The sequence below is a fragment of the Haliaeetus albicilla genome, chromosome 21 (assembly GCF_947461875.1).
Source record: "Haliaeetus albicilla chromosome 21, bHalAlb1.1, whole genome shotgun sequence".
NCBI classification, from domain to species: domain Eukaryota; kingdom Metazoa; phylum Chordata; class Aves; order Accipitriformes; family Accipitridae; genus Haliaeetus; species Haliaeetus albicilla.
The window spans coordinates 18021062-18041877 of NC_091503.1; the positions used below are offsets into that span (position 1 = coordinate 18021062).

Sequence of the window (20816 nt, forward strand, 5' to 3'; positions counted from 1 at the left end):
ATCGTGTTAGGAAAAGAATTAAGGATCTGCAATAACAGAAATGGGAAGTCTAATAATCATCTAATTAAACCTAGACAATAGATCCAGCCCTCATAAATAAGATCACTCTCTGTCTTCTGATTGGCACTGAATGAAATCAAACCTTTTGCAAAACATGTTTTGAATGAAGGCTAATTCACTTCCATGTAGTGGCCACTTATTTTCTTAGAAAAATATTGTAATAAAACAAAGCACCAGGGCGTTGATCTTGTAATCGGAAAAGGGAAGTGTGAAATTTCAACAGTGAAATTTTTAGAGTTCCAATGATCCTTGTGGGAGCAGGTCTCCAGTTGGTACAAATAATCAGTGCTTCATTATTAAGTTTCATTTTGTAGGTGGCTTTACAGAAACTGTAGGTTGCCCCTGGGCAATCTAGATGCCTAGTCAAATTGTTTCACAAATTGTATAAATGGAGAAAATCTTTAGCTGTGTGTTGAGGCTATGTGAGAGGGAAGCATTGCTGCTGTTCATGATTCGAATGGCTCACCCCCCTTTTTACTCTCAAACCCCACAGCATCCTTGTGGCAACCTCATTATTATTTGCCTGAAAGTTAATCCTAAGTGTAAGTGCATATTTTTAACTTTCTTGAATTCTGTACTTGCAGGACTGTCAGCTCTATCACTGCAAAGCAAGTGGAAAGAAGAGCGATGCATGTGGCTTTCTGTGCCGTATCAGGGCTGCCGGCCCTGCTTGGAGGCCCCAGTACTGGGCTGTTTCACGCTTCTTAAATTAATCGTTTTAGGTTTAGCTTTGCCAGAGTGAGTTCCTGGGATAGATTTTGTTTTTCACCTTTGAACAATAAAAAAACTGGCGCGCTACCAGGAAGGGCAGTGGCTGGGGTGGGTGGGTAGGCAGGAAAGTATCATATAGGAAATAATTGTGTAGGAGGTTTTTGAGTATGAGGAAGTAGAAACCAAGAGACAGGTCTATAATAGATTTGTGATGAATACATATGTTCAGCTATAAATGGTATCTGCCTAGAAAATTGATCTATTTTTTGTTTGCGGGCTTTGTATCACTGTTCTAATGTGCTACTCTTGTTTTTCCCAAATGTATTAATCTCTGCAGGTGAGTCTGAACTGGAAAATTAAACGTGAACAACTCTGAATGCTGGCCTAAATTCAGGCTGCAAATCCCAACCCAGGATTCATGCTCATCTGTGGTGTGTGTGAGACTCTGAGAGAAAGAATCACCTGGAGATTTGAACTTTGGTGGAAAACTAGCTGACTGCCCTGGAGTTGTGGAGCGGGCATGGGATGGAGGAAAGGAGACCTGTGATTCTTGCACAGCTCAGGTACTCGCAAGGACTGCATTTTCTCTAGTAATGGAAACAACAAAATGTTCTGACTTCCCAAACCATGTAGTGCTCTCAACTGTCCATTGGATGGACAGCTTTTTCTGTCTGTCCAGAGTGGGCACACTACTGCGGACAGAAGTTATTTGGGAGGAAGGGAAGGAACAATGCATGGAAGTGAATGACTGGCATTACAACTTTTCTTTATTTCTGTGTTTCTTCAGAAGCACATATGGGGCGCAGAGGAGAAGGGGAAGGCTTTGTCAGTATGTGGATTACCAGTGAAGCAAAGGGCTGATTGTCTCAAATGCACTTCTGAACACAGAAAGTAAAATCAGTGGCAATCTTTGGGTTTTTCTTCAGGAGGCATTTATGCAGGCAAATTGCACTTGTTAAATAGCTTTTTAGCACATTCTCTGATCAGGTTGACACTTTCTGTATTCTTAATTTGAAGCTACTGGAGTGCTTGAGGATAATTTTCAGTCCTTCCAAGATGAGAATGACTAGTAACTGGTTAATCTTTATTTAATTTTTAAAATATGGTGGTCTAAATAGTGCCTTCTGAGGTCTGTGAGAGATTGTCATGTAATTGGAGTTAGAAATAGAGCACTACATAAACAGCAATACTGACAGCCAGGCAAAAAGATGCCTTAAGAAGCAGTGCCAGAAATGGAAGTTATTGTAGAGGACACCTACCTGTATTTGAACCTTGATGGTTTTCTGGTCATATGGTGTTGCATCCTTGCACAGCAGATCCTTTTCTAGAGGCTCTCTTTGTAGCTGTTTTCTGCTGTGGATGTGTGTTTTGTACTCAGTCATGCATAAATTCTGGGTACCTTTGAGAAATAAGGAGGCAGTGCCTACCTTAGCCTGACTTACCAGCTCTACTAATTCTTGCGGGTCCCTGTGAAAGACATAGCCTTGATACAGATAGCTCAGCTGTTGCCTTGGCAGTCTTCCCAGCACTTTCTTTTTTGGTATACAGCTTTCCTACCTGGAATGGAATAATTTTCATGCTGTTTTCCAAACTATTTTTTCTGCTCTTATACTCTGCTTTTTTTTGGTTGGTTGTTGTTTATTACAATTCAGCTAATCATCTCTGGCTTTAGGCCTTGGCACGAAGGCCCTTTATCCCGCTGCTGAAGTGGCATGTTGTGAGGCGCACCGTGATACTCTGCTAGGGAGAAGAGATCTTTGATGATATCAAAGAATTTCTACAAAGCAACACCACAAAGATCTGTGTTGTTTCTACTGCTATTGGCAGGAATATCTGGAACAAAGAAGCAAATGAGCTCTTGGATGCTTCAGATCTGAAAGAGAAGCAGCAAACCTCAAGGTTGAAAGCAGGGTGAGGTAGTAAGCTTGATCTGATTCACAAAAGTGCAATGTAGTTGCTTTCCGAATTCTGGGGAGCTCTTGATCTTTCCTTCCTCGGTTCTCAGAAGGACACCGTGAGTTATGCTTCTTCCGTGAAATCTTGTGCTGCATCACATACTTCATACATGCATGGCAGAATTTTGTCTGTCACCTTAGCAAGGGTGTTTTGTTTGGTCTCCCATTCTGCCCCCCCCTCGCCCCCCCTTTTCCCTCAGCCTATGGGACTTGGCCAGTCAGCCAACGTCAATAATTAATAGTGAATAACAATTATTCGCTGCAATTATTTCATGATCTGTTTATTTGCACAGACCAGTCGCTGAACAATGGCAAACAGAACGAGTAAGTATCTTGGACTGTTTATGCTCAATTTATGAGCAGCAATGAAGTGACTACTTATCTATGAAAGCAGTACAATGCTTAAATGAAAAGGGTAAGAAAGCCAATTTAAAGATATGGGTTTAATCTTCCTAGCTGGTGGTTAACACAGCATTTAGACAGGTAGGTAATATTGCACATTTAGTAAATATATATAAAAAATATAGTCTATTACAAATATACTATAGAAATATCCATTTACCACCTTCTTATTGTGGCATTTACTTATTTTCAGTATGTTGCGGGTGCATATGCATATTTAACTTTTTAACCTGTTAAAGATTCGTACAACTACTTTCCGCTGTCGCTTACTTAGAGGTTTTGAGATGGACTAACCCTAAACAGTTCTGGTTTGTTTTCAGAAAATAGCCAGAAGTGACAAAACTTGCCCAATTTTTCCTTTTCCTTGAAAGCGCAGATGTCTAAGGGAGCGCTGCTTTGCAAGGACTTTTGCAACCTTTGTTTTTGACTCCTCTGGAATGTGACACATTGTTATCGCAGTTGCCTAAGAAGGCTTTGGTTGCAGGTTTATCGTATACTCCAGGCTCATGAACTATTTCCCCGGGGACCACACTGCATTCTTGATTTGCATGGCGTCTTGTGGCCAGCCAGCACCATTCAATTCCTGTCCTCTTGGCATCCTGTCTTAGAAAATGACCTTCTATTCTCCCTCAGTATCTCCAAGTTGCTATTGAAAAAGTGCCTGCTGTTCAGGAAGACCCACAGGGGTGTCTGGCAAGAGAAAACAGCATTTGGGTCTAGGAATTTTCAGTGATGCATATATACACATGCAGACAGTCATCTCAGGAAAAGCGGAGATGTTTATGTTCCTGTCTTTGAAATGATAAAGAATACAGAAAAATTCCAAATATGTACAGTATGAAACAGGTGCAGAGGAGCCCAGCGACACACAAAGGGCAACACATAATACCCCTGCTTCCAAAACACAGGCTGAATTTGCATGTTGCAAAGTGCAAATTCATAATTTATTTCCAACGTACAGTTGGGCAGATGCCAGGGGTTTTTTGGTGTGCCTTTTTATTTTATTTTTTTCAAGAATTCAGTTTTGAGAGGAAGAAAATAAATAATCCCTTTTTAGGAATTCATTGCCAAATCATCCTGCAGTTCTTGAATGGTAATACTGACTTTAAGACATTTGTAGGCTTGGCAGGATCCCTATAGAACAACATTTTTAATCCAATATGCACTTAGTCAATTATCTTAATTGAGGACACAAGTAAAGCTCTTACATTTTTGGGAACAGGTGCCCACTATCTCCTCTACAGAGGAATGACCCTCTATAAAAATCACTTTTTGCTGACAGGAAAAACTCTTATTTCTTTAACTATCTCAGAAAAAATGTCAATTATAATTTTTTTTTTTTTTAAATCCATGAGGATTTTCATAAAGGCACAGCAAAACATTTCTTTCATCTTAACGTTCATTAAACTGTCATTCCAAACTTTTAACTATGAATTCCCAATTGAGAAAATGGAACAATAAGTTCCTGATCTATTTTGTAGCAGTTCTTTGCAAATCTTACAGTTTCCAATTTAGCAAGATGGGTAAATGCATATTCAGCTGCATGCATGTTGTTTTCAATGAGTTAAAGGTGGGGTACATACTTAAGTTCCTTGCTGATATCTTGTGCAGTCTACTCAGTTTGATATTTTTAAGAAACACAGTCCAGCTACATTTTAGAAAAGCATTGCTTGTACGGAAACCCAGTCTGCAGGGAGCATATGCACGTGTAAGGTGATTTTTAGAATACTTAGATATATGAGTGTACACATGAAGTCTCTGCAGCATATAGACCTGTGGTGACTTTAGGAAAAAAAAAAATAAAAATCATGCTTTTAGTGGGTACAGGCTGGCCAATGTAAAGCATAAGCTCCAGCTCATAGAGTTGTCAAGGGCCTCTTAGGGAAAAGAGAGGAAAGGAGCAATTTATTCCACCTGTTGCACTCCTGCTTGGTTTGCATGTCTGGGATTAGAGGCACTGCTGAGTAGTTAGTGACCCTAAAAGAGCATGGCTGGGTAAGTCTCTGACCGCAGCCCTTTCACTCACCTGGAAGGCAAGGAGTGTCCTGAGGCACAGAAACAAGGTGCCTCCGGCAGGGCTGTGTTTCCTCTCCAGGGTGCCAAAGGTGTGCAGCTCCTGATGCTGGAGCAGCTAACAGTGTATATTGCTTTTTAAAAAAAAAAAAAAACAACAAAAACCAATTTTTTTTGGAAGTGTTTTCCAGAATGTTTAAAAACCCAGCTAAGGAACAGTGCCCTAGGAAACCTTGGCTCACCACCCAAGCATTTTTCACTCATGTTTCGGTTTCAAAAATAGCTCTTGTTGTTAAGGCTAATCTCAGGACAATAACAAAGTAATGATGATGATGATAAAAAATCTCCACCTCCCTCAGAGATTGGGTAGAAGTTCATACCCCGATCTTTCTTTCAAATGTAGTCTTTCCCTATTGTGGCTTTTAAGGCAATTTGAATGTTATTAGTGACTAAAAAAAAGTCATATCACTATGGAGCACCAAGCAGGAGTTTTTTCCCTTATCATTTTAACACCAGAAAAATCCCAAACTCTTAACTCTGTTCTCTTCAGATATTTATCTTCAGCACTGACAAAGCTAATACCAAGAGCCAGAGGCTTACGTCCCCAAGTATGTGCTTCTCTAGTCCTCTCAGTCTCAGCAAGTTTTAGGGCTGAATGCTACCTTGATGGTGGTGGGCAGGTTTTGGGGTGGGAAAGACCTTAAAACTACAAAATCTTTCCCTGATTTCAGACTTAGAGGGCATCCTGTTCCTGCTCCATGTCAAGCTGAGGCCAGGGAGGTTTCCTCACCTTTCTCAATAACTCCATTCTTGATATTATTCCCAGGTCTTTGCCTCAGATACTAAAAGCCAGTGATGTAGTATGCCTATGGTCTGACATGGTTATGTGCTCCCATGCTGATTTTTATGTTACTCCTTTGATTTGGTTTAACCACATAGGTTTACGTTGATTCTACAATAAGCTCTTCAGGTAGGAATGCTGAATCTAATTGCAGTCAACTATCACCATTTTAGTACTTAGTAATGTTTGTTCTGACAAGTCCTCAGAACTTGCTATTGAAACAAAGCAGCAGTTGTGCTTTCTTCTTATTAAAAATAAAACAATAAAAATGTCAGTAACTCCTTTTCCCTCTCAGGAAATGTTTAATGGATGTGGTTTGAAGTTTGTTGTTGTTTTTTTTAATCTCTTATGACATTTTTATGTGCCTGTTGAATAGAAAGCTGTAAACAAAAAACTTACATATAATGTTGCTGAAAACCTTTGGTTACAATTTTATATTTAAAAAAAAAAAAGTCTTTATTATTTGAAAACTAAGAAAAAATTGAAATTTTTTTTCCAAAATCATTTTTTGCGGCTAAAAACTCTCCAGCAGACAGCCCATAAATATTTATAATGCTGCTTGAAATTTTCTTTTTGATTTAAGTAGTGTCAACAATGGGAGTTCAATCAGCCCTAATTACTACTACAGTCATTGATTTTTGGAGGGCAGGTGTGCTCAGTGAAGAGAATATCTGAAACATGCTGCAATTTCTTCCCAAAACAAACTTTTGCTTATCTGGTAATGATACAAATTTTTAAAAATTTATTATAAAATACTGCTGAATTAAACTGTTAATCTGAACTTTAAAAATATTTGAAATCTGGCTGGTTCATTGCTAACTGGGATAGAAAACCTAGTTGAAACCAATCACCTGGATTACATTGGGAGACTGCTGATGGTAATTTAAAAAAAAAAAAAGAGAGAGAGTGAGAAGAAATTGCCCAGCTGGACTAATACTGGCTTTGTGTAGAACAGCTTTCCATTCCTGACTAGTTAGATGATGTTTCTTTGCTGGAGCAATTATGCATTCATCTCCCCAGGGGCCTATGTCCTCATGTAAGCGTTAACACACATTCCTCTGTAAAAGTTTTTGGGCATGTCCAGTTGAGGTCATGGTACTTCGAGACATGGTGATCCAGAGGGTCTTTTCTGTCTTTCCACCTGCCAATGCAATTCTGGGGTTTTTAGGAGGTGTATTTACAATTGATTTAACAAAGCTTTGGACAAGTGACTCAAGTTGAGACAAATGCTCTTCGCTAGGGAGACTGTTCCACATCCAATAGATCATAAGAATAGTCTTTTTTTCTGATGTTTTCTTATATTTTGCTTTGCTGCAATTATTTTTTCATCTGACAGGCACCTAAGAATCTCCAGTAACAATTTAATTGGGAGCTTGTCTGTCATTAGCAACTTCCTACTTCATCGTGTTGTGCATTAGCTCGCTCCCTGAGTAGACATTTGGTTCAGAGCTCAGCACATGATGTGGACTTTCTTAGCTTTTTATTACTCTGTTGTTGAGCCACTTTCTTTCCTGGGAACTCTTCATCTCTCCTGGGCTTAAAGTCAAGTTTGCTACATGTGAACAACAGCATGTCAAACAAAGTCAGACCTACAAGTGAAGATTTTGGTTTAAGGGAGGTTTGGGTTGGGGGAGAAATGTTTTTTCTGAGTTCTGCTGCTGCTTCTTGTTCATAATACTGTCTGAGTTAAACTATAATTACTGGTCAACACCACCTCTCCCCAACACCTCTTCCAACTAGATTTAAAAGATTGATTTAGAGCTCAGTTAGTCTGGGCTTATATCATTGTAATTCCATATGGTAAAACCATAACTCTGTTGAAGGCACTAGCAGTTTTAACCTGTTTTCCCTGGAGTTAACTGGTATAAGTCAGATGTTGGCATTTGTATTGTCACCACGTGTCCCCTCTTGCATGTGCTAATGTATCTATTTACCAAGAGAGGTTTTTCTTTCCCTGCTTTCTTCACTGGGTACTGGATGATGGGAAAGCTTCATGTTCTGTCATCTTTAAATAAATACCCTTGTATTTAAAAAAGGAAAAAAAAATTAAGATGTAATTGTTTTCAAAAGCTTGATGAGAACGAGGCTGCTTTCTAGTTGTAAGTGGTGTTTAAGATATAAACAGGAAGAATTGGGAGGTGTTTGGTTTTTTTTTAAACCCCCATGTACATAGCTGCCTCTGCTTTGGCAGGAGGCTGGGCTGGATGATCTCCTTAGGTTCCTTCCAACCTGGGTTAACCCGTGATCCTACGAACCTGTTTGAGATAATGGTGGATAATCTAGATACATTGCTTGAGGAAATTTCAGTAAAAAAATGATTTGGTAGAAATTCATTGTCTGCTTCTCTCTTGCATAGCTATGTTTTCACAAAGAGCCACAGGATTTTAGAATTAGGTTTTTTTATAATTCTTAGAATTTATCTCCATGTTTTCTTTGGTCTTCTCTGATATCTCTGTAAGAGACCACAGTTTTGTCACTGGTAAGCTAAATCGCATGCCAAGCTCTGCTTTACAGTCAAACTGTTGCTTTTACAGAGAAGATAAAAGCTTAAAAAAAAAATAAAAATCACACAAAACCACAGCAACTTTCAAATAGCGCACAGACAGCAGCGTGCATTATAGACATCCATACTTACATGGTCACCTTTGAAATACCAGCAATTATACTTCATGAGGCACTATTGCTACTCATGTGGCAGTTGTCACTTTTTGAAAGATGACGATTAGTTGTATTTCCTCCCTGTGAGACACTGAAGTTGCTTAGCATTTTGAGCAAGCAAGAATGTTTTCTAAAACACATATTCCTCAAAAAAAAAACAACAAAAAACAAACACCAAACCCCCACACAACCGAACAACTTGACGTCTTTAAGTGGCATAGGATATTCACGGCATAAATAAAAGCTCAATTTCTGTTGCAGGTGAGGGCTGCTGTCTGTACTGCCACTGCAACCTCACCGCTGGAAGAGTACCATGAATATATACGACATACAGGAGATTGTAAGGGAAGAAAGCAAAGGCAAGCTGTGGAATAAAAGTAAGTCTGTGTCACCAGCTCCAGTGTTAAAATATTTTTGTAACCATTACACACAGTCCTGATTTCTGTCCCTACACATCTGCTTTTTTTTTTTTTAAGAACTTAAAATTTCTAATAAGAAATGGTCTTTTAGGTTCATTGAACTCTTTCACTCAAAGAGAAAGAAAAGAATTGAGAAGCTGACTCAAAGTCTGTGAAGTAATGTTGTGCTTTCTAGATGACTCTTAGTCCTCATGTTGGTCTCGCCATGTGCTTGTAGAAATTGGGGACGCTGAGATAGATTTAGCAAAAGGATTTAGTTTGTAGGAACTTCCAAATATCTCTCCGTTACACTCCTTTCTTACTCTGTGGTTGGCATTAAAGAAAGAGATGGAGAAACTGAATGGCAGAGGCAGAAGAGTGCTATTCTTGGGGGGGAGGGAGGGGGAACAAAACCAACTGAACAAAAGACCTTTCCAAAATATCAACCAAGGCTTTGTTGACTCTTCCTTCTGCTTGCTAAGTGTGTTAACAGCAAGCCAGCTAAACAGAAAATGAACAGGACATAGTCTCATAAGAGTCGTTGCCAGAAGGGGCAGAAAGTGGCCGTGATCTTTTATCGCCTGTATTTCAGCTGTAGAGTATCCTAGCGCTAACTAGCTGGCACGGCGGTAGCATCCTACCTCCTGTACCACCTTCCTCTGTGCTACACAGCCTTGCAATGGCTGGATGCCTCATGTGAGGACAGACTGAACCAGAGTCTGGATTCATTAAATAAACAGCACTCGTGCAATAACGTACTCTTGTCGCTGTTTATTGGGAAGAAAAAGAAGCCTGAAACGGGAGTATCTGCTGTTCTGGCCTTTCTCAGGAGCTCTGTGTTGTGCGAGCCTAATGTTAAGTAATTTCTTGTGTCTGTCAGATTTAATTACAAGCATTTTCAGAGCACAGGAACGAAACAGCTAGTGAAAAGTCTCCAGTGCAAAACTAATCTATGCCACTTACTTTTCATTGTGATATGAATTTGATACAGTGACAGGCAAATTGTATTAGAAATCGTGCTCAGTGAGTAGCACTCATTTCTTTCCGTTAGTGGCACCAGTTTTAACAACATGCAAACTGTTCTGTGCTCTAAAAGAAGCACAAAAGGTTGCTTGAGACAGGCAAAGTAGGTGTTTGCCTCACACAGGATCAAATGAAATATGGTTGATATTTACTACTGTAACTTGGTTCTGAATGTGCTTTGTGTCTCCATGAGCTGCCCAGTTTAGATACCTACAGCCTTATTAGTATGAAAGTCAGGGAGGGAATTAAAAAAGTAGGTATAATAAAAAGAATATTTAAATTTGGTTGTATTAAGAAAAATAATATTTTTTCTTTTAATTTCTGAACTGTTAAATTTCAGGTACAAGTCACCATATGGTTTGATACCTACTGCTCTAAAATGATATTGCTGCTTATTTGCATTTGAGGAGGAAAAATCTTCATCGTTATGGGTGAGTAGTCACAGGAAAAAATTGCATTAAGCTAATCAATACTGTGCTTAAAAATACATTACCTGGGAAAGCAAAACAGATGCTTGAGAAGAGGGATACTAATTACCATTCTGTTTCCAAAGTAAATTAGTTCTCGTACAAATTTTTTGAGGAATCCCAGACAGACTGCTCCCCTTATTTTTTGAGCAAGAACAAAAATTGTATGTTTGCTCTGTTGGATCTGACTTCTGATCTCTTATCAGAGAATTGCCTACATCTTTTTCCTTAATTTTTTGGGGGGTATTCTGAGACTAGTTGTCTCCAAGGACTTGGTTTCATTTGTTCTGAGATCTAGGAAAGTCTGGTTTCGCCACCAAATTTGAAACCCCTTTAACTCTTGAGAAAAGAATCAGTCTTACCGTTTCATTAAACTGAATGTGATTTTTCTGTGGTTGCATTTATGAAAAAGAAGGTAACCACTCCGCTACAGGCACGGAGTGTTTCGCTAACAATAGACCTGTGTGGTCCATGAATAAACCTTGTGTCAGACAGGTTTTGATGGAGGGGTCACTGCTGGATTTGAGGATAGCTGGCATCCTTTTCTCTCAAGCTAAAGAGCTCAAGAAGACCTACTTTTAAGGCTCCTCTATATGGAGAAGCTGTTGAGGGATAAACTAGTGAGAGTAGTTAAAGAACGAAAGCTGGTCTCTGGGAAGAGGCTATTGTTCCAGGAGGACACCAGCACTCTCTGCGTAGCGCCTTTGGGTCACCTGGTTTCATTCCCTTCCAGAGATGCTCAAGGGTTTTAACAACAGCCCTGTGTCACCTGAATACCTAACCACGTGCGTAAGTCTTAGCCTGCCACTGAACTAAGCTCAAACGTGAGCTTACACATCCTTGACCATGCAAGCATGAGAGCTGATTGTGAGCTGGGTACCAGACTGTTTTTATGGAGTACAATAGCTGTGTTGCAAACCCCTGCTTTTTTTTGCTGTGAATCATGGTGGCAGCACAGTTTAGGCTCCACTGTTCCAGTGTCGCTTAATTATGAGAAAGTCTGATTACTCATAAATAAAGCACAAAAGGCAGAAAGAGATTCTAGTCTTCATTTTGCTTCTGAGAGAAGCGTAGGACTTAATGGATTGCCGGACAGAATACAAACAAAAAGAACCCCAGCTGAAGTACTCTTAATGTCATGGTTTTTCAACGTGGCATTTAAAGATAGTGAAAAGCAGAGCAGGGTGGCAAACTACAATTATCAGTGAGCTGAATCTCTTACAGGCATAATTAAACTGAACCAAGCAAGGCTTGAATAGGTAAGACTGTCTATATCAGAGTTTCCAGGTATTGAATTAAATCAATTAATAAGCCATCTTAAGCTAACCTATTGCAAATTTTGAATATCAGCATTCATTGCAGTGACCCAAACATAACTACCTCATGCTAATTCCTAAGAACCAAAAAATGATAGGCTGAATATTAAAGTAAAATGGGCTCGCTCATTGACACAGTCCAAGATGGGTGAAATGTAAATAAGAAAACAGCCATATGGAGTGATGTATCAGGTGTAATAATCACTTTATGTAGATTATCAGACATAACCTTTTTTACCAGTAGAATGTGAAAGTTCTGTCAAATTGCAGGGGCCAAAATTTTGATGTAGTTTACACGGGACTATTGCCAGTGCAACTAAGAACAGAATTCATTCCACAATTTGTCTTCTACATGCACCTTCATTTCAAAATACCTGATTGCGTGCATGTGTGATGAAGCTGTTTGTTTCTTTAGAGTCTAGATGAGAGTGAAAGGGGAAGAACGTCCAAATCCCTTTTTATCTCTCGTTATTGTTTTGGCACAGGAAGAACTCAATCAATTATGGTATTTGAATCCACTGGCTAAGAGCAGCCTGGCCTGAGGTTGAAATCAATGCAGCAGAGCTACAAACAATGTTCTTTGCCTATTCAAATGGTGTCTCTTTGCTGTAACATCATTTACTGCCACGTTGTTGCCAAGGCACACCCATGTTGCCCCTGTCAAAATGTCAGTTTAGATCGGTACAGCGATAGGACTTAATTCAGCTGTCTACATGATGCAGGGTCACTGCTCAACACAAAGCAACAATACTGCTCCAAGCTGGTAAGCTGGCAGTAGGGCTTGGGAGAAGGGAGGGCAGGAGAGGAAGGTGAGTGTGTGTGAATAAAACAAATAAGGAGCTGTAATTACAACAAATGTACTTGGCTTGATTACTTGATAACCTCAGTTTTCGGCTCAGTATGACCATGTGAACTTTGTGGCCAAAACTTTACTGAAACAATAGGTATAGCTGTGTAACCTTTACTGATTAAAACCATAATAATACCATGTGACTGTACAGGAGTGCATAGTTGAGTGGATGGCCAAAGTTAAAGCCCAGTGGAAACATTTTTTGCATGCATTGATCCAAAGCTCAGCAAAGACAAAGGGAATGAAATGAGGGTCTTGTGGAAGGAGCCAGAAGACCCAGATCCTCTTCTGATAAGACTGGAGCATTCTGGCTTCATGTGTTTTAAAAGTAGCTTTTGGTTTATGTGCTTTTCTATTTCAGGGTAATCCAGGATGAGAGCCCTATGACCTGGTCATCAGAAGTACTGTCAGGCAACCATTTCCCCTGATTTCTGTTGTGCTGAACTGTACTGAAAATCCAGTCTAGGTGCACTTTTCATGTGTACCTATCCAGAAGCAATGGATATCATGGATTACCTGGGTCTTGTCTTCTCGAGACTCAGTTTCCCTGCTTGTAAATGCGGTATTAAAGTATTTATCCTATTTTCAGGCTTAATTAGTATTTTGGGGATATTTAGATTTTCTTAGGTGAAAGAGCCACAGTACAGTTACATTATGCCAGGTCAGCAACTCCAGACATAAACTGACATGATCCCACTAATTACAGATAGAGCTACACTGACACACAGCTGAAGTTCCTACCCGAAGTTCCTACCCAAAGTACCTGGAGATTTGTTCAAACGAAAGATTGTTTAATATCCTCTTAGGAAGAAGGTCAATCTGCTGAAACAGGATTTCTGATTATTACCCTCTGACATTCACTCTTCCTTAAAGCTACAAGGAAGCCATGGCCCTGGGATACCAAAAACTCTATTAATATATAGCAAACTATGGACCTTTTCCTGAATAACTCTTCATTGTCTAGGGTTAATAATGTTTTATAAATGTTTTAATGTTTCCATATCTGCCTCGGGGCAGAAGTTTGGAATAGAAGAACGAAGAAGAACGGTTCTTCTAGGAGATCCTGGGGGGAAGGAGGAGGGAAACTTTGAGAGGGAATATGGCTTTTTGTAGAGGGTGTGTGACTGGCATCTGCTAGGGAGTTAAGTCTGGGATGGAGGAGGAGGAAAGGAGAGAAAAAAAGAGGTAGGAAAGCTTCCTGTTAACTCAATCTGTTTAAGACAGACATGGAAATTTTGAATGACAGGAGAGAAGAGAGGGGGTCCTAATGTTTCCAACCCCTCCAGGGGACAAGGGGATGCCCTGGAATAGAAATTGAGAACCAGTTACAAAGGCAAAACTTGGATTCAAATTTAAGTGCTTTCTTCAATATTTGGATTTTAGAAATGCTTTCATGAATCGGCAGAGGGATAGATTGCGTGATAGAGGTTGAAGTGCTGGCAGTGACCTGTCCTTGGACATCAGCAGCCTTGTCATGGAAGAAATTGTGAAGTTTCTTTTGTAGGAAGGCTGGGCGAATAGAATGGAGAAGAACAAAGTAGGGCAGCTGGAAGCAGATTGTGGTACTAATTGGTCATTATTCTGTGTTATATGAAATGTTGTCATACATTTTGAGGTCTAGTAAGGTAAAGGGAATTTTAGCAGGGCACGCTGTGGTACAAATATGAGGGGAAAAACAGATGGGGGGGTTGAGAGTGGGATGAAGCTTTTTAGGATTGTGAGGATCAGAAAAAGATAAAATCAGCAGTCAACCTTGGGGCGGCTATACCCATCAAATTGCAAGGCAAAGACCACCCAGATATATTCTTGCAGTGTGGAACTGGAGCATCATCTGAGATGTCAGAGGCTTAGTGGCAATGAACTGTTATGAAAATCATCCTATGGATAGAAAATATTAAAAAAAAAAGACAAAAAAAGAATCAGCTCTCCTGCAAAGAGAGGGTTTCTCCCAGGCAGAAACCAAGGCCAGTGCTTGCATAGGGGAATGCTGTGCAAAATCAATGTGACGTGCAGAAATAAAAGCTGTACGCAAGCACGGCGAGGCATTACAGCACACTGATAACGGCACTGTAGGAAAGTACAATGCATTTCAGACTTTAAAAGTTGAAATAATAACAGACTTTTCCTAAAGCACAGGGTCATAAATGGCACCTACTAAATTTCTTTCGCGATTCACAAGCAAATGCAAGCTGGGTGAAGAACTGCATCCGTTGCGTTATTTTCTCTCCCCGTTAGCAGTCGCTGCTGGTGGAGCACACCCGAGGTGCACAGATCCGCTCCCCATCAGGCAGGAGAGCTGCTGCCCCTCAAAGCCACGTGCCCAGCCGGGAGTCGGGTGCTCAGCAGCACGCTCGTGTCGCTTCGGCAGGGACGGAGCAAGCGGCTCTCCTTCCACCTCCACCCCCGCCTCCGTCCTCTCCGCGCACAGGAATACCCTAAGCAGGGAAGTATGCACGGGCTGTTTAGCGAGGGGTCAAATCCATTTGGATGAAATTCCAGGGCTGCAGGGATAACAATGGCAGGAAGAGAGGTCCTTGAGCTGGCCCATGCTGCCCGCCTCCAGCAGCACGGCGTTGACAGATGTGGCCTGCTGCCTGCCGCCCCTTGGAACGTCCTGGCTGCTCCCGACACCACGGAGAACCGAAAGCTCACCGCAAGCGGAGTTAAACGGAGGAGCCCCTCCGTTCATTAAGAAATTATTCTATGACTGTACCGCTTGCCCAAACCTAAATCTTCTCTTTAACCCGTTGGGAGTTTTAGGTGTTTCATGGGATGGTGTGTTGGCCAGCGGAGAATTCCCCTTTGCCCCTTGCTTCTTTCCCACAGGAAAACCCTCCCATGTGAACCCCAGCATTCGCATTGCAAGCCCAGGTCTCAGATATTTTCAGTCTATCTGAAGGAAATCATACTTTACCGACTGCTCCTCAAAGTGTACGAGGCAATATACAAATCAGATAGAGTGCGCAGGTTTTGCGAGCTTGTTACTGACGTTTGGTACAATGGCTTATTTTTCACTCCTTCAGCTACTCTTTTTTCTGCTTTGTTGAAACCCCCCATCAGTTAAGGTGGGTGTGCAAACCGACAAAACCCAGGGCACGAGATGGCTTCTGGCATTTGGTGCAGCAATGCAAGTGCTGTAGCCTGGGAGATGTTTCTCTATCTGGCTCTGACCCTGAGACGAGGAGGGAGGAGGAACTGGGGGGGGTTTGTCCAAGTTAGAAAGAGCGTAAGCACATTTTTTCATTTCTAACATGCCATGCAGTGCTCCAATTGCCTGATAGCGACTCTATGGGAAAATGCCATCTTATCAATTTGTTAAAAATGTCTCTCTCTTCGGGGAATAGGAGACGGCACTCGCATGCACAGACAGAGAATGTAGGAGTGCTTTTGAGTGCTCTGATAATTGGGAAACTCCAAACCCCCGTAATTAAGCAAAACAAACCAGAAACTCCTAAAAGGCACCACCACCACTAAAAGGAAACGCGTTTTTTTCTGTCAGAGTAATGACCAGATCAACCTCATTTCCATTGTGACTGTTTGGGTTTCTTTTTCCAGCTGATGACAACAGCGCACTCATGGAACGCCATCCCGCACCGTTTCCCCCAGGTCATTTCCTTTCCTTCAGCTCTGGAGGCAGCTTGCACTGTGTGGACCCGAGCGGTCGGACCTGGCCCCACGTGCTCGTTTCTCTAGACATATAGATGCCGGCTCCCCTGAGGAGGAAGTCGCCACAGCTGTACGTTCCATGGAACATACTTTTACGATGAGTGTATATACACACACCACCAGGGACAAAGCTTGGGGGATGCATCCGAATGGCACAGGCATTGCCTACAGGCTGTGCTTGACATTGGTAATGTTTTTCTCCCTTATAAGGGTTGGTCATATTTAAAGAGAGCATAACTGAGTCTCTCCCACAGTCTGGTCTTGCCGGCCACTTGGGGTTTGGGGGTTTTTGTCTTTCTTTTTTTCCCCCCAGTGTTTCTCTACTGTTCTTCTGTGACCTTCTAACACTGCAGATCATTTATCAAATAGCCAGTAATGGCTAAACAGAGCCCTATTATAGCAGGCATTTGCCACATTTCGTTAGCAATAAATATGCTGTGGTTAGTAAATATGTAGTAATTGGATAGCATTACATGGAAATATCAGCTTCAATACTTGCCAGAAATTCAAACTGGACTTTAAAATAAGTTTTTTTAAAAAAATTAGCTTTTATTAGTTGAGGTGACTTTTCTTGGCCTGCTTTGTTTCTTCTACACCTATGATTCAGGACTTAAGTCAAAGTTCAGCTGTAAATTTCTGTCAGAGTCTAGAACTGAGACTTAGGATGACTGAGTAGGCTGATGACTAGAAGTAGAAATGTGAAGGAAAACTTGAAAGTCAAACTTTCACACAATGTACTGTATGTGTGCGGATTTGTCCTTTCTTTCAAGGGCTTTCTTTGTTGATAAGATAAATGTATTACTGATAGAAGATGGATTATCTTTATTTTATATCAGGAAGTGTACAGCAAAGACAACAACAACATGAAGTTCCACTGACCAAGATGCCTCTGCCATGGCCTGGACTATTAATAGCAGAAAAGCTAAGCTGACCCTTCACTGGTATTTTTTGAACTACATGTAGGAAATTCAGTTATTAATAACTCCCTCTCCTCCCCATGCTTTTCTGCAAAGTTTTGAATTCAGGACACACCACCTGTAAGCCACAGGCTATGTATATTTAGCTGTGTGTCTGTCATCCCTATGATTTCCAGATATTTCATCTTCAAATAACTTTTTTCTCCCAATCAGGGGGGTAGCCATTGTACATTCCCTCACAAATAGTCATTCAAACTGATGTTTGTGTCTTGAGAAACAACGCTGGCAAAGTTGAAGTAAAAGCTGAAGGGGGGGGGGGAAGCTAAGAGAAAACTACTTCAACCTTCTGTACCTTTTTCCCTCTTTGCAAATCCTTTTCTTTCTAAAATCAGAGCTGCATAAAAGCACCATTTAAGGTGCAGCCATGCAACAACCCTGCTCAAGAATAATATGCAAGTTTTAGTAATAGGAGCACATGGACAGAGTACTCAGATATTTGTGTTTTGTTCTCACACAACAACATAAAAACAGCTGCTTAACTTAAACACTTCACTATCTTTTAATATAAACTCTGCCTTATGATGTTTTTTTCTCTTCCATCCCCTACTGCGTTTATTCCTACTCCACCCACTTCCAATGTTTCTACATGCTTTTTAAGTCATTCTGCTCCTTTTGGGTTTATTTGTGCTGTACACCATGCATAAAGTCATCTCTGGAACTTATAAGTACTTTTACAAAGACAACAGTGGGAAGGCAGTTGCACATCATATTATTTTTGGCTAGATCCTACAGGAACAATGGCTATTGTTTGGCAGCTAGCAACAAGGAGGCTGCTTTAGCGATGGAACAGTTTAGAGCCTGGGGGTTGTTCCTCAAAAGGTTGTGAGCCGTTTTAATGGATGTGTGATTCAAGGTCAAAACTATTTGGCAACGTCTGATTTTAAAAAAAAAAAAAAAAATTAAAAAAAAAAAAAGCAAAGCCTCCCCAAACCTGGGACTATGCATAAAAATAATGTGCTCTATTAGCTTTTGTTTCTTGCCTCTTCCACATGATTGTTACACGTGTTGACCAAAATGACCAACTTTCTCTTTATTCTCCCCGTGATTTTGACTTAATAACACGGTGTTGGCTGGTTGTGAGATGACACAGCGGGACACAACGTCGGTTTTCTTTTGGGCTGGGGCTGCCGCAAGTCCCCACCGGTGCTCGAGGAGTAAACGCTAGCACATCCGTGGGCAGTTCGGGTGGCGCGTCTCGTAACGAAGTATTAATTAGCACCGGTTATGATCCCGAAGCGACCCCCCGGCTGCAGCATCCCAGGCGGTCACGGGTAACGGTGAAACGCCCCACAACCGCAGCTTTTTCCACAACGGTGTAGAACGTTGGGGCAGCCCCGGGAGCTGGCCGGGCGGACCCCGCGCTGCTCCGCGCTGCTCCGCGCTGCTCCGCGGGCGGGCGGGAGGCGGCGGCGCCGGCGCCACCCACCAGGTGGAGCTGTGGCGCCTCGGGAGCCCGCTCCTCCTATGGAAAATTTAAAAAAAAATTAAAAAAAAAAAAAAAATAATCGAAATGTCAGGACCCGCGGTGGAACCGAGGTGCTGAGTTTGGGGCTTTTTTTTTTTTTTTTTTTTTTTTTTTTTATTCTGGTAGCAATACCCGTGCTTCAAAGTGAGGTTCTTCTTCCCGTTCAAAGGCACGCTTCCAAAGCGGTCCTCCTGCGTGGACAGAAACGAGGGCTTCAGCCCGCAGCTCCTCTTCTCGGGTACACGTGTCCCCGTTTCCCACCTTGGCACGGATGCTCAGGCCGGCCGAACCGCGGCGCGCGGGGTAAGGGCCCGTGGCGTCCTCGCAAGGGTGACGGCTCCGTCAACCTCCCAGGGGCACATGCCACCCGCTCCGTCACCGCCACCAGAACGGTCACCTCCGAAGGTGGCGAGGCGGGTGCCGGGGGACAGTCGCCTCTCCGCGGCGCTCGGTTTGTAAACCGATCCCTTTCCCTGGGTGCTTGTACCCTTGCGGTACCGCATGCTGCGTCAGGGCCAGGGGATGCTGCTACCGGAGCTTTTGGCGTGGAAGAAAAGCAATGGAAGGGAAAACTGGTGTTTCCAAACACAGGCAGAAGTGGCGGTGTGTTGTAGCGCGCAAACTTTTAGCAGACTGGGTGACGAACGCGTCTCTCACCTGCCAGCTGGCAACAGCATTGTCACCAGGCGGTTCCGCGCCACAAACTCGAATGAACATCTCAAAACGAAAAGCAGGTATGCGTTGGTGCATTCTGTCTTTCCTCCTTGAGCACCGTAGTCCTTACCAACATTAAAACCAGATCGTCCTGTGTACTCTGAGGAGGAGATAGTTCTGTTTGTCTCAGGTGTAGGAAAAACAGCATTATTCTCTTGTATACGTGCTCCTCTCCAGCGGCAAGTTACTGTCTCAAGGTGAAAGAAACTTGAAGGCTTGCTTAAATGTTTTGAGAGCGTTTGATAGAATGTGACATTTGAAACACAAGTTTTATTACGAGATTTTATAACTCAGAACTATTACTGGGCTGTGTCCTAGAGGTTTTACTCAAACCCATGTTTTTAAACACCAATGTCTGGAATTTAAACTAAAGTGTATTGACGTCAAACACCTTAGGTATTTGGTTTGCTTTTCAGAAACATTTAACTCCTTGCTGGGTAGGGCCTCTGGAGACTTTAAAAAGGCAAAAATTTCACTCTGGAGCTTTTGACCACTTGTTACGAGGTCTGGCCTCTTGCAATTGTATTTGGGTTTTACCTGCTGTTTTTTCTAAATGGTTCGTTCAATCACAAACAGTTCTTAGCAGTAGCTTTAGTTCAAGAGCAGAACTTGGTATTGGGGTTATTCATATGAATCCACACAGCCAACAACCTCTTCCTCCAAGGTAACCAGATAATCAGTAAGGTTAAATACTAACAAAAATTAATATGAACCCATATATGAATGCAATTATTTTTTCCGATATTAACTGAATAACTTGCCTGGGAAATGGGTCTTAGTTTAACTCTCATGGTTGATCCTAAACCTCCTCTTACCAATACCCCTGAGACTCTCTGGTTAATTTTGTGGCACAAAATATTTAATTATGCGCTCTGCCAAGTGAATACAAGGTCTCAAATTGAATTTCAGCCTCTCTGGGCAACTATTTTAGACACTTTGGTAGAATGTAAATGCATATTTTCTGCATGCCAGATCCTGGCCCCATATCCATCAAAGTAAATCTTCAGTAGTTCCACTGAAGGCTTGGAACAATCCTAAGTTATGTTATTGAGGTCAGATTGTGACCCTGAAGCCCTGGCAGAGACCCAAACCAAGAAATTTGTGTGGGAAATTGGGGAGGGAATAAATTAGCACTTGCCTATGCTTTTTTGTGGGAGTAAACTGTTACAAAGGTGTGAGCTAAGATGAAAGCTCCTCATAGTGGTGGATATTGCTTTCCAGCTGTTTCTGCTGGAAATAGCTCTGTGTGTGTGTGTGTATGAGATGGGTCCTTATTTTCTGATGGTGCTCTATCTCAAAT

At 41.6% G+C, this 20816-nt stretch overlaps 1 long non-coding RNA gene across 1 annotated transcript; it reads left to right on the plus strand.

Moving 5' to 3' along the window:
• Positions 1–563: 563 nt before the first annotated feature.
• LOC138690324 (uncharacterized) lies at positions 564–18881 on the plus strand. The gene is made up of 7 exons (XR_011329152.1): positions 564–798; positions 1109–1334; positions 8902–9017; positions 10402–10492; positions 13056–13256; positions 14930–16430; positions 17197–18881. It is a non-coding gene; the product is annotated as an uncharacterized lncRNA (long non-coding RNA).
• The last annotated feature ends 1935 nt before the right edge of the window (positions 18882–20816 follow it).